General features: G+C 38.0%; 1 protein-coding gene across 1 annotated transcript in view; it reads right to left on the reverse strand.

The window, feature by feature from the left end:
• LOC126190780 (dnaJ homolog subfamily C member 13) overlaps window positions 1–15,609 on the reverse strand; it is a 362,669-nt gene that overhangs the window by 151,251 nt on the left and 195,809 nt on the right. The gene's annotated exons all lie outside the window — the stretch shown is intronic.

Consider the following 15,609-nt stretch of genomic DNA (forward strand, 5'->3'; position numbering starts at 1 on the left):
CAGCAGTCATTGGACCAAGCCTTCTTTCAAACCCTTCCGTGTCCAGAACTTTTGCAGAGAGATGGGTGCACAGTCATCATTCAAGAATGATCCTGCTTTGAGACAGTGACGGTGAACATCACAGATGCGAAAGGAGGAAAAGCCACATAGCCGAGTACCCGGCATGTTTATACCAACTTCAATGGGTTGTGCACATGACAGGTGTTTTCGTTTACATATTCTGGCACATACAGCACCATCTAGTGATCAATTTTCACAGTATTTTTCTTCTTCTGCCATATTGCCCCCTTCTCCGATAAAATTCCATTGCAAGTTGACATCATACTGACCAGTGGTGTTATTTCTACAGTGTTTTGAAAGTTTAACTTTAATTATAATCACCTTGTAGATAAAATATCAAGATTTTATTTAAAACTGGAGCAGAAGGATATCTCATTCCATTCTTGAGTTACTGTGTTTATATACGAAGGACGGTACATGTGACCCACACATTCACGTCCTTGTGCATTGCGAACTGTTTTGTCATTACCATCATCACACCACACAAATGATTCAATATATTGAAACGTGGTTTTCTGCAAATGATAGCACACAATGAGGCACATTTGTTGCATGATAAACACTCAAGACATTTTTATTCATGGAGATACGGAAGTAACTCGTCCGCAGTAGTGGCAGATCGGCAGCTCAGGATGCATTCACATGTCCACAGTACTGCAGGAAAAATCCAAATGACATATACCCGTCCACAAGACCTGAGGAATGGTGTAGCAGGATGCATATACACACCCAAAGTGGTGGAAGCATTTACATTATGTATGAATGTGAGCCTTTGCGTCACTTGGTAACAAACAATAGTAGCCTCAAACAATTCTATACAACAATGAGTGAACTAAACTGATGGAAGTACATTACACTACTGAAGAAATACAGTTGACATTCAACTTCACAGTGGTCCTAACATGAATCTCCCTGCCCACTCTCCCTCTCACTCTCTCAGACCTCCTCCCACCATCTTTACTCACACCACCACCACCACCACCACCACCACCACCAGTGTGGTTTCAATATAGACCATTCCCAATTCATTCTTAAATGGATTTTAAGGGTAACTTGTTTGGATTGGAAAAAAAATCTGTATGCAACATCTGTTAAGATGCGCAGATAAGGCAAAAATTTGTAGTCAGTTATAAGTGTTTCAACACTAACTGTCTTTTAAAACTTAAGCAGAACTCTTAGAAAGATTACAAGGCATGGTGCATTTATTACCTGAAACCACACAACTTACTATACTGTAGGAACAATGCACTTCTTATCATCAACCTATCTTCACTGTTAACTTTCATTTTTCTATGTTTGTGAATATAGGTAAATTGCATCAACACAGATACAGGTATAGATGGTAGATTTGTGCATGGCCATACCATCTAGCAGTAGTCATAATAATTAACTGAAGAATACAGACCTGATGTGGACGGTGGTGTAAGCTACTATCACCTAGCAATAGTTAAGCTCATTGGACAAAAAATTAGTCATCCCAGTGGGTACACAAGGATGAGTTGTTAAGCATTTGCAGAGGGCTTAGCAGTTGAGTCACATGCTCAACCGCTCATGCTCTGCCTCACAATATGCATAAGGAAGTAGTGATCAGAGACACATTTATGTTTCAAGCAACCATTGTACATATAAGTGGGTAAAGGTAAGGATGTGACAGAGTGACAAATGAGGGCAATCATGTTTGGCTGTGCCAGTGGCCATACAGTGTAGGAAGTTGCTGGATTTGTTGGTGTTTCACAGGGGATTGTGTCACACACATGGCCACAAAACACAATGCTAGAATTGTGGCCTGAAAAACATCCTGACAGAGAGAAATCACAGATGCATTTTACTGCTTGTGAATTAAAATTGCTTCAAAACCTCTAGGACTTGTCACAGGAAGTGGATCAAGATCCATCCCCACATGACAGTGATATAACATTGTGGTAGGAACTGCATGCAATAAAGATTTGGAGTCCTTCACCTTACAAGAGGCCACTGCTAGCACAGGTACATAAAAAGTTGCACATCTTCAGTGGGCTAGAAATAAGCAAACATGGACAGCAGCTGACTGGCAGAACGTAATGAGACATGAAAAATCACTTTTTGGATACATTCAAATAACGCAAGTTGTTGAATTTACTGAAAGCCGAATCAATCATTTAGTTCTGAATGTGTGCAAGATTTGCTTCAAGTTGGAGGTGGGTCAGTCATGTTTTGGGGGTGTTTTTCTTGTCAAGAATTGGGCCTGTACACTGAAGTGACCACTAACATGAAAGCATGTTTATGGAAACAATCTCAATGATCAAGTGTTGCCTTTTAGTCAACATCTGCATGATTAGTATGCTACTGATGCTCCTACTTTTCAAGATGACAACAGCTGAGTTCATCAAGTGGCATTTATGTCGCATTGGGGCCCACTTTTATTAGTACATTACATTATAGGGAGCAGTGTACAGAGTGAAGCTACATCAGTAGCTCACACCACGTGACGCCAGATGGTTATGTGGTGTAGGAACACTGGACATTCAGGAGGCTTCCTATGCCGGAGCAAGGAGGAGTAACTGTTCAGAAAAGCTGTACATCGATCACAGGTTGCTTTTACAGATTACTATTAAATTTTAACTTCCAACCATACCAGTGGTCTTGCTTGTACTGAGAATGATTACTTAATATTTTACAACTTTAGCAGGTAAGAAACTGTGTTTAAGCATCTGCAGGAGTCGCAATCTGGGCTTAAAGATGCAAAGACATGTGTTGTAACTGATAGGACACTGAACGACACTGAAATGTTTCATATATTACAAGAAGATATATAAACTAAATGTTAAAGCATATTGCGTGCAATGTGACTGTTATCCATGGTATTAAGGAAATTCCAAGTTTCAAAATTTATTTTTACTGGCTCCATGTGTCAGCAGGTTTTTTATGGCAAAGTCTGAATAAATTTGGAGAGGATTTGTGGTATTCTAAGTAGGTCTGTCCCTTGTTTTAAGCTTAGTCACAATCTGTAATCTGATTTTGCATCACTGTTTGTCCTTGCGCCATTCAATAAAGGAGCAATGAAATTGCGACCTGCTGAGAAGAAGAATGCAATGGGGACATCAGTATCTACAAACGGCATTAAAGAGATGTCTATAGAAGACACCAGGTGAGTTGAAAAACTTCCAGATAATCAGTGGAGATACAGGGCTTAAATGCAAAATGGAGTTAGGGACTTTAATTTCATACCATCCATGTTATCTTTGTGTAACCAAAACGGTGAAATCAGTACCAGTTTGTGTAAAATGTGAAAGTAGAAGCCTGCATACCAATTTGCAGCAGTATCTAGTAGGTACTGAGCATAAGCCTCCAAGACCACTGGTTAATAATCTGCAGTGCACATCACTCATTTTTCACTTCACTGTTTTTTTCACCGTATTTGTGTTATAATCAGGCAGGAAGTATATGTGACTGGTTTTCTGAACACTCCTCCATTCTACCACATCAATTGGCGAGCAAAATACCTGACTTTAACCTGATACAAAATCTGTAAAACATATAACAGTGCGTAAAATGTTGACATCAGCATCCCACAGTTTGATGGAATTGCACGGTCACATACTCAGTGATTGGCTTAACCCAGATGCAATGTACCTACATGACCTTGAAAATTCAGTCAAGGACTCTGTTTCTGGAGAAAGCCTCTAATGTGCTGTTATTTGAAACGCTACTTGGGGGCACCAAATATGTTACAATGTTATGCCATCATTGAATATAATGTTATCCAAATATTTTAAATTGATTTAACAGCCAGTTGTTATAATAATGAAATTGATATTAAGAAGTGGCCTGGTGTGGTTGTTGGCTAGTTACAAAAATATAGCAGCCGCATATACGGATTCTGATCTACTGGGCAGAGCTAACTGCATTAATTGCTCTAGTTGCTGGAATTCTGTAGTATTTCCAATAAAGGAATAAAAGTGCTCACTAAAGTGACTTTAGTATTCTAGTATTTTGACAATAAGTGTTACATCTTACAGTGAAGTTGTTCACAGAACAACTAAGTGAAGTTAAGTGTTTTAGTTTTGTAAAACCAAGCTCACTCTCGCCTGTGTGGAATGAGTTCAATTATTACCTGCACAAAAGTGCTTCCCTGCCCCTTGTTTCATTTCATAAGCATCAAATAAAGTCTCATTCAGAGGATTTACTGGGGTGAAAATAATGAAATTTTAAAAAGAGTTGTCTTTATTATGTGAAACAAAGTTAAACTATTCAGTGCTCAAAGCCTGTATTGCAGTGAATGTCAGGTTCAATCATGTTTATCATTATAACTACTTTAAAGTGTTAAACTTAAAAACTTCACTCTTAATTTGAATTGTTGCTTCTACAAATACACAAATAACCAGTCCCCAAAGAGCACTGTGATGATTAGTCAAACATTGATTTACTGTCAGTCTTTTACATAACTTGTATTTGTTACTGTATGTTGTGCACATTAACATTATTGAAGTTCATTTTTTTGCAAAATGTTTAAGAGTAGAATAATAGAGAATCTTTGCGAAGGTGGTTCAATGAACCCTCTGCCAGTCACCTTAGTGTGATTTGCAGGGTATCCATGTAGACATAGATGTAGGAGTGTATATGTTGATGGGCTGTGTTATTCAAAGTAACATGTTGTGTCTATGGTATCCATACCAACACTGCGACTAGCTGTCTCATCTTTATAGCAGATACAGTGCTGGTGGCTACTTTTTCACTACTCCCATTGTATTTTTGATATAGCACTTTCAAGTGTGGTAGCTTAAATGTATTGTCTTGTCATTACGTATATACTGTAAAATTAATGTTCAAACAGCTACTACATGCGATTCCTATCATTTCAGTCTGAATCCTAACAATTAATGGTCATTCCTAATTAGGAGTAAGCGATACAGGTGAAACCAAGCAGCAGCATCATAGTGTTCACCGAAAATCATTTTTTTAACAGGATGGGCAGTTAAATTTTAGGTGTGCTATCGGGTCCCAACGTAACCACCACCACAGAAATCACTACACATTCCAAAAAAAGCTTACGCTTAGCACCACTTAATAACTTCTCAGTGCAAATCAAAGTTCTTGCATTTTTTTAAACAAAATAGTATCCCAACAAACCCCACCTAGTTCATAAACTTCCCAGAAGAGGCACTACATCTGCGACAATTGAAAACTAGTTTGTAAACTACCCTGAAAAGGTGCTTTTACAGATCACTGTTTATTGTAGCCAATTTTCCTCCTGTTTCGACTAATACTGAAATTTAACTAATTTATTTTGAGAAGTGTTTAGAACATAACAGCACCTAGGTCCAGGGTGTATAGGTGGACAAGGAAAAAAAATATCCCGGATTTCCCGGTTAAAAATACACTTTCTCCTAGGTGAAGACACTTTTTCCGTTTTAAGTGACAGTATATTTTTTCTCAGAACTGCAAAACTTATCAATCCTTTGAATAATTATGGTTGTATACACAGATGTAGAATTTCCTGGCACTTTAGAAAACTAAACTCGGGGAAAGAGACACGTTTTGGAAATATCTTTGATGTGCAGCAACATGTACGCTGTGTACTTTCGTATTACGAAAGTATATATTGGAATTGCACCAAACACTGCATGTTACTTTCCAAATCATTGAAATCGAGATTGTGATGCGCTTTTGTAAGCCAGTCATAGCTCATGTCATGAGATCTCGCCAGTCAATGACAGAGGATATTCAGAGTATAGGACAAGTGATGTAATCAGCCAACAGCAACATCATGTTAAGTCACACGAACACACAAACAGGGAAAGTTAATAGTTTGAATTAGTATACATAGTGCTGCTACAAGAAAAGCAAAGCTTTCACATATAATATTGGTCTCTAAGGTTAATAAGCTGCAAGGGAAGCTAAGCTTTAGCATATAATGTTACCTTTTTTTGCGCATGTTACACTTCAAGATATATCACACAAATGCGCCAAATATTTAATAATGACATAAATTAGGGTTCAAAATTCTTCTAAATGGGTCGTCATCACAGAGTCGATTTTTAAATTAGAGTCAAACACTCTGTGATCTAAGAAATTCATGGTACATTCTCGCACATAGTTCAACTTACGTAAAAGGATATTTACTTTTAAAGTAATGCCTTTCAAACCACCATTTGGAATATTTTTCCATGACCTGTTAGAAATAGGTTCGTTTCAGCAGTTGCCAGAGAGCGCAGATAACAGGCGACACTGCATTTGCACAGCTACCATGACATAGCCCAAATGTACATATGTGTAAAACATTGAAAGATCATACATTATATCAAAAAAGAAACAAGACATCAGAGGATACTCCAAGAGCATCAGAATTTCGTGAACCACACTTAAAGTGCACACTTAAAGTGCACATTTGTATGCCCAGATTCCCAATTATGTAGACCTCAACCTGATATTATGCTTTTCAGTGTGGTTTTCGGGATGTAAATTTTCTTGGAGCACCAGTACTGTACCATATCATGTTTGGTTCTTTATTGTGGCATAACGCCATACGCGCTAGAAGATGAAAACATGCACTTGAAATGCAGCAAACAGCTGAAACTAGCCAGTATTGTGGAATTAAACATTTCGTTTCAAATACATTGACTGTCTCTGTGGAAAAGGTTAATAAAAGTCAAATTTCTTTCGCAAACAGACAAAAATAATTTCACTGTTCTGCAAGGCGATTAATGCTTGATTGTCAAAAAGGTGGAAATAAAATAAAATAAAATCTGAAACTAAAAGCATATGTTAGCCTTCTGTAATTATGTGAATGTATTTTAATTCACTTGATAGCTCCCGGCCACAGATATCCGTTTTGTTTTCATTTGACATCAGAGTAAAAGAAGGGGAAACAGCAAAATCACTAAATGTAAACACGGGTCACGTGGAGACCACCCACTACAACTCTGACTGCTCTGCGCATCAGCCCCAGATCTACGATATTTACTAACCGGGTCAATACTAAAAAAATATGGAATTTTCAAAAATATGTTCATCTTGTAGCGCACATCTTTCTGAAAAGTCTGAAACATAAAACATATGTGTTCGAGGAAATGTAAAACATGTTATTTGGTTTTAAGTGTGCCAAAGTGCATTATCGCACATCACTGTATTTCGCTCTGTGGAACTGAAATGTGTATATTTTGTAATGGATGCCCCCAAACTATATTCAGGACAGTGGAAATTGAAATGTCCTGTGGTGCCTCTCCTGCTCCTCATCGGCCGGTTTGACAGCCTGCCTCTCTTTGAAAAAAATCTCGCAATTAATAGTGGATAGGATTATTTCTAATCGGGACAACAAGAACTGTTCAGAAAATTTGCACCTCTTTATTGCCTATTACCTAATAACTTGATGTTGTGTGTGACATAAATATAGGATACATAAAACCAATAAAGACAAGAGACAAGCAAGAAAGTACATATTTCTTCAATCCCTGGCTCCTAGCATTTTTCTCTCTTATCTTTACAGCTTTACATGGCATGCTTTCCTTTCTGTGAAAGAATCTATTACCTCATCAAAGTTCGTCGAACGTTTTGCTACATGAAAAATCCAAATGTCGTTATCTAATACTAAAAAAGCTGTTTATACAAATAATACCTAAGACTGGTGTGGTTTCTCGATCTGATTACATCTATTTTGTCACTGTCTGCTAGATAAAATAGGCATTTCTAATATTGCAGCAATTTTGCAACACATGCCAAATAAATGAGACTGTTTTGGCACAAATTGTCATTTTTATAACATGACAAAATATAATTCACGAAGTACCAATATCAAATGCCTATTATGCCTATTACAAGCAAACAGCTTTATGTTAGGAATTAATTTCACATTTCATTCTTACGCACCAGTTTCTCAAGCACGAGATCGAAAAGACGTATTATGAAATTTTTATATAAATGTGGAATTGTCTTATTGTTCCACAATTTGTTCGATGTCCCAGTTTCTTCTCCTTCCTTGTTCTAACAAACAATAATCACCAGTTTTGTAGTTATATCTGCCATTGTCAAAATTTGTTTGCCCATTAATGTCCATAACCCTGCTGGAATCAAAGGTTTAGTTATCCCGTGATTATTCTCGGGTTAGGCGTTATTACGTGTTGGTACAACAAGTTTTCCACGTTACTTCCAGAACAGAACTTAAGCGGCTGCTAGCCGGGGACTGTGCAACTGGTCCTTACTAGTGCAGCGATCTGGCCAAAAATTTTATGACAAAATTTCATTTTCTTGGGTACACCGAGAAGATAATACGTAATCTTTCTCACCTGTTATTCCTGTTAGTCGTTTATTCCATTCTGGTAGTCTGAATTTATGGATTTAACTAGTAATTATAACAACATTGATCATTCGCAAACCCAATCAACCTCATAAACGGAAATGTCATGTGACTAAGGCCTCCCATCGGGTAGACCGTTCGCTGGGTGCAAGTCTTTTAATTTGATGCCATTTCGGCGACTTGTGAGTCGATAGGGATGAAATGATGATGATTAGGACAACACAACACCCAGTCCCTGAGCAGAGAAAATCTCTGACCCAGCTGGGAATCGAACCTGGAGTCTTAGGATTGACATTCTGTCGCACTGACCACTCAGCTATCGGGGGGCAGACATCAATAACATAATCAGACAGTGATTGGCATCCCTCAGCTTGTATAGTCCTGTCCCCTTTTGTCTGCGGAAGTTTATTTTTAGATGCGACGAGGATTCTCATGACAGAGATATCATGAACACTATGCACGCATTCAAAAATCAACTTGTTATTCATTCAGAAATCAACTTAAAATGTGTTCAAAAATGTTTCAAAACCAACAGGGATGCATTTCAAAATCATATGAATAATCGACAGACCAAGTTGTGCTGTTAGCTGGGCGCTATGTGAAACAAGTTCCCCCTTCCCCCCCCCCCCCTCTCAATAATAGGAATTTGGCGCCCCCTTTTTCCAGTAACATCTAGCTGCTTGCTGCGACTACTTCCACAGCCAACAGCCACATTCCTGTAGCCAGAAGCAGGGGAATCTACTACTCAAACGTGGCTCAACTGCACATGTGCATGAGCCCGCTCGTAACTGCTAAAACAAATCTAATGTAAACAGTTGTGACTTGACACTCATCGGAGGCAATTTGTGGTTATGAAGTATTGCATAGTCTCCCTAAAGCCTTTGACACATTTTGCTATTGGCAGACGCTTGCATGACCACTGTTGTGTCATTGATGTATATGGCACATTTCCTTTGCAATTTAAGTTATTTTCGTTTCTTTCTCTCGTTATGTTTTACTGTTGAAGTATTATTCTGCAGTAGTGGGATACAGTAATATCCTTTGTTAGAGTATCGGTTCTTAACAGTCAAAATTACAAAAAATTAACAGAAAACTAAAAGAATGAAAATTTCCCGGAATTCGAAAAAATTCCCGGGTTTTTCTCGTTTTTCTCCCAGATGAAAAAATTCCCGGGTTTTTCCCAGATCTCCCGGTTGTCCTGTGTCATATACACCCTGAGGTCAAATAAAAATATGAACTACAGTAATATTTAATACATCTGTTACGAAATAAGAACTGTGTACATTGCATTTGCTGCTACTGGTCTTAATTACATTTGAATTTTTTGTTTCTATACCATAAGAGAAACATTGCAAAATTTGTTATTTTCCGAACTATATAGTTACTGCAATTCTGTAAAAGCTGATATTTCCCTGCAGGAATACTGTTATATTTTGAACCACAAGGTAGGGGAGGTAGTAACACTTTTAGCACATTTGAACCACAACGTAGGTAGTCTCAGTTTAGCTGTTGTCAGTCAAAATCATCCAGCTTCAAACAATAGCCTTAGTCAAAAACTGACTACAACTATTCTGGAATTTCGAAAATTAAATTGATTCAGGAGGAATAATCTTGAACTAAGAAAGTCATATTGAACTTGTTTCATGATCATGTGACGAAAGGCCAAATCTAATACTACACGAATGTTGATTTGGGTTGTGGCATGGTTTGCTGTGGGTAATTTGAAGAGGCTGTTCAAATGGCTCTGAGCACTATGGGACTTAACATCTGAGGTCATCAGTCCCCTAGAACTTAGAACTACTTAAACCTAACCAACCTAAAGAGATCACACACATCCATGCCCGAGGCAGGATTCAAACCTGCGACCGTAGCAGTCGTGCAATTCCGGACTGAAGCGCCTAGAACAGCTCGGCCACCACAGCCGGCTTGAAGAGACTGTGATCTGCTGTCTGGAAGCAGGAAAACTTTTGTTAGCTGTAACAGGACTAGCTCTTACATCATTTATTTTAGTTTTGCAAGTTTCTTTTTGCACTTTACAATGCATAATCCATTATACATTTTTGACTTTGAAGTTTGAAAAGAACATCACATGTGTTTGGTATAACCTAATAAGGGTGTTCGTAATAACTCAGAAATGGGTTTTCCATACAGTCCTACTTTTTTTCGTAGTGAGACGATATTGTTCAACAAACACATTTAGATTTGAGCAGCTGAGTGAAGCACATATGGTGAACAAAGTGTGTTTGACAGGGTAAGAGCAAAGATGCACAGGATAGCTGTTTTCACATTTTTTCACAGATTTTACAGCCATATTTACATTTTAAAAAATACTGGATATGCACACTGTTACCAGTCCCTCATTACTCCTCTCATCTAACGCATTGCACATGTTTTATGTGAGGGTACAACTAAGAGCACAAAGAGTGCATGAATTTCGTAAGTGCCTCCATCAACAAACTTGCACATACTGCCATCTAAGACAGACGTAACAGAAATTTTCGTAATATTTACTATTACTAAAAGATATGCACTGCATTTTTTCCTCACTACAATATTTCAAGAAGACAATACTGAGGAAATACATAACTTCAAGTTAGCTACATGTACAAATCCATGCATCTAGCACAGTGGATACACCTCTAACACTCATGTTATGAATGCTGTATCCACTGTGTTAGAGACAGATGGACTTTAAAGTGTAGCTAACTTGGCAAACTTCTCAGAAAAGATAAGTCCATCTCATCCTCGATCTAAGTGATGCATGTATCCTTCCTCAGCAAGGAACTAACAGTTCTGAAATCTATGATTAGTTTTCTTACTTTTAAATGTGTTTCTTGGCAGTATCGGAATTTTATCTCCTGAAGATCTCTGTAATTTTGTAGTTTTCTTAAGTGCATTTTCTTTTTTATACTTTATACAGGGTGTCCCAGCAGAACTGGTCAATATTCAGATATGACAGGCTTGTTCATTTGAAGCAAGAAACTTCATAGGGACATAGGCCCTATTCCAAATAGTTTCCAATATGGAGCACATTTAAAATGTACATTGCTAAGTTTACACAATGTACATACGTACAACAGTTAGTAAACATTACATTTTACAGAGTATCAATGAAAAATATGTATTTCTAACACACCCATCTCTAAAAGTGTTATCATGCATGTCACATTACAGCTTTTGTACAGTTCACAATTAATGTCCGAACATCCTACTGTCAACTTCAGTGCATTTGGGCGCTTTTGAGGGGACCTGATGTGTTGTTTGTTTAAGTGCCCCTGCACATTTCCTACTGAGCACAGCAGCATCCATGATGCGACCAAGCATTCATTTCTTGTATTCACCTTTCACTTTTACACCTCAGACTTCATATAACCCATAAACAAAAACCTAATGGAGTAAGGTCTCGTGACCTTGGTGGTTAGTTCACTCTACTATCATGAACAACTCAGCAAGTAGGCTAAGTGCAGATGAGACATTCCCTCATTCATCTGGTAAAATGTGGAGGGGATCCATCCAAAGTACATTGCAGTCTGCATGGCCAAAGGAACATCCTCATTGTGTTTTACAAATGAATTTTCCAAAACATTCAAGTAATTCTGAGCTGTCATTTGCTCTTCTAAAATGACTAGACCTATCAACACGTTACTGATCATGTCGCACCAAGCACTGATCGAAAAATGACCTCGGAAATTGGTTTCCAATGTAGCTCGTGGATTCTCCTGTGACCATTGATAATTATTACGTGTGTTTTTGATTTGTTGATTCTATTCTATGCAAACATGACTTCATTGGTGAATAGTATTAATGGAAGCAAATGACAACTGTCATATAACCACAGACAAAATTCAAGTCATGTGGTGCTTTTGCCAATGTGAAGATTGTGGAGACACTGTATGTGAAATGGGTACAAGTTTCCCGCATGTAATGTTCGCCATGCACGTGTTCATGGGACATTGATGAAAGCAGAAAGTCACTGCATGTTGGTAGTACGACTATGCTTCACTATTTTGACAGTGTGGTGTTGTTCATGCACAGGTTGTTGAAATAAATGTTCAGAAGAAAAACTGGGAGCTTGGAAGAATATCTGTTTCACACAATGTGCTGAAAACTCTGGTAAACACTGTATGATCAGGAATTTGTTGTGTCATAATGTGCCAACAGTATTCTTTAACAGCAGGAGGATCACTACCATTGAAGAATCCATAAATACACTACATCTGCATTTTCTTCGTTACTGCAGATGTGTGGCATTTTTGGCCAAAGTGTGTACAAACATAGTTAACCAATGCTCCTCCCTTATACACTCTCAACCCCTTGCCCTACTTTGCTTACAACACACCACGAACAACTGTGAATTCAAGAGGCTAGTTTAATGGAAAAAACATATCCCGAGCAAAGAAGTTGAAAGCAATGAGATATGTTGGGCTGGAATAAGATGTCAACCAGGTTAAGTAAGAAAGACTCACATGCACACGCCACTAGCCCATAAACAAACTTACACTAAATGTGCTCTCTGGAAAACCATTTGGAAAGGGACATATGCCCATATGGAGTTTTTCTGCTTTAAATGGGTGTTCCTGTTATATCTCTGAATACTGACCATTTCTCCTCGGACACCCTGTTTGACGTGAGCTCAGCGTATCTTATAATATTAATACTACACATTATTTCAGTGCTGAATATTTTGTTTTATGTTGTTTTTTTACCAGTTACAATACGTGAATTGAACCATTAGCTTGTGTTTGGGTGGTACAGCTTTATGTGAAGGCAGTTAACATAACAGGTGCATAATTAAAAGCTTAGAATAATGGCAAATTTATGAAGGCACATATCAATCAACATAAAAAGATTTTAACATTCTACATCTCTCACCATTATAATATATGGAAGTTGACAAATGAATTAACTTTCCAAATGTGGAAGTATCTTGGAGACATGCAAACACAGCAAGCTCCTGGTTATTTGTGACTGCACAAATAACTGAAAAATGTGGATAATCCAAAAGATACATTTTTTAATCCAGAAACTTAGTTATTTTATTTACAAACTGCGCTACATGTCACGTTAGAAATTCCATTGGGTTCCTTATGAATTACGAGGGTGGTTTGGAAAGTTCTCTGAACGGAATAGGAAAAAAAACTTTTTTTCATTTTTCAACGTAATCTCCTTGTAGATTAACACACTTGGTCCAGTGATGTTCCAGTGCCTTAATCCCATCTCGAAAATGAGTTTCCTCAAGGCCTGCAAAATAGTTGTCAAACTCCAGCTATCAATTCTTTTTTTGAAGTGAATCTTCATCTAAAAAAAAAAAAAATTCAGTTTTGGGAAGTGATGGAAGTCTGATGGAGCCGTATCAGATGAACAAGGTGGGTGTGGCAACAATTCACACCTTAGTTAATGTAATTTTGCCATGGCGATGGCACGTGTGTGAGCGCACATTGTCTTGTCGCGACACCCATCTTGCAGATAATTTGTTCATTTCCAATTCTTCACTTAAAATGTGATGTACCCTTTCAGATGACATCTGGCAAGCATGAGCAATTTCATGCACTTTCAATCGGAGATCCTCCATGACCATTTTTTACACTTTTGCACTGATTTCTGGAGCAGTGACACATTTTGGCCAAACCCTACTCAGATCATCATCTAAGCTCTCCCGTCCAAATTTAAATTCATTTGTCCACTTGGCAACAGTTGAATATGAAGGAGCAGAGTTCCCCAGTGTATTCTGGAAATCGGCATTAATGTCCTTTGCTTTCATACCTTTCTACACGAAGTACTTAATCACTGCTCGAATCTCTATTTTTTCCATCTTCCCAAATCACTACACGGGAACAACTACAGAGCCATGTCATCGCTACAGCTCTCTTCCAAGAACACTGACGTGGCACGTGTTTACAGGCAACAGTCCAATGAATATCACGTGAACAACTCATTGCACTAGTGCTGACCTCTAATGGTGATTCCGAGAACTTTTTCAAACCACCCTCGTACTAGTCAGAAACTGACAATCATTAACAAAATTATACTGAAAGCACATTGCATTATGTGTCACTTGCTTTCAGTTCACTTTTAGGAAATATGCCAAGATTCCTTTATGTTTCAAAATTTCCACTTGCTGATGATGGTTCTTGTTTTCCAGACACGCAAACATGCTCTAGTCAAATTAATGTTGTCCTACACTTTAATAACAGATGAACATATTTCAGTGTCCCAATGTGCATGATAAGTGTCTCGATTGCCTGGTCTTCACCTTCGCCCTCTTAACAAAGAGACTTGGTTCACTACATGCTCTTCACTTAGCTGCTTAAATCCTAGTTCATATGTATCACTATTTAACCACTCAGATGTTTCCATAATTTTCTTAGTTTCACAAGATCAGTCACATCCTCAGTCATTATCCACTTTTATTACTAAAACCTTCAAAACCATTTTCAGCAAAAAGTGTTGCAATTTTTCCAGAAGAAGACTATTGTTGTTATCTTTGTGTCATCTAAAGTCTTACAACTGGGGGTATGCAGCATCTAAAGCCTTACAACTGCCATGGTATGCATCAAGCATGTTCAGGGGTTTCCAGAAACCAAGGATGTCTGAAAGTTCTTGAACAAGCAATTTCCATGATACTTAACCAGTAATGTTGTTTCACATCTGCAACCAAACCTTGGTCATTATGCTGTGAGAACGCTGGAGTACAAGGCGAAAGGTACCTCACAAAAATCATTCCATCATCCAAAACAAGCACTTTGTATGTAGGATGACCAAGTGTGTTTGCCAATAAAATAACTACTTTTTCAGGTAAACTTTTCCCCTCCAAATACATGCACACAGCTAGAACAAAAACAGAATGGAATCAGCTTCTGGCAGCAATACTGTCCATTAAAGCTCCTTTCTAATGCCTTTAATAAAGTGCCAAGTTTGCTAATGCTTTGAAGGCACGCAGTTTTGTTTCAGATTTGCACTTAATGACTGGCTTTCATTTCTGTTCACCCACTGAATGAGCACAAAGGATATTTACCCTGTTTGTACAAACCTTACATTTGGTAACCAGCACTTCAGTCAAAGTGCTGAAGTTTGTGTGGCCAGTTCTATGTCTACAGCTACACTCCGTGAACCACTTGTGAAGCATACGGCAGAGGATACACCTCACTGTACCAGGTATTAGTGGTTTTTTCCCATTCAATTCATGTATGAATGGCTTTCATATCTGTTCACCCACTGAACGAGCACAAAGGATATTTACCCTGTTTGTACAAACCTTACATTTGGTAACCAGCACT

Source organism: Schistocerca cancellata, chromosome 6 (assembly GCF_023864275.1).
Source record: "Schistocerca cancellata isolate TAMUIC-IGC-003103 chromosome 6, iqSchCanc2.1, whole genome shotgun sequence".
In the NCBI taxonomy this organism is placed as follows: domain Eukaryota; kingdom Metazoa; phylum Arthropoda; class Insecta; order Orthoptera; family Acrididae; genus Schistocerca; species Schistocerca cancellata.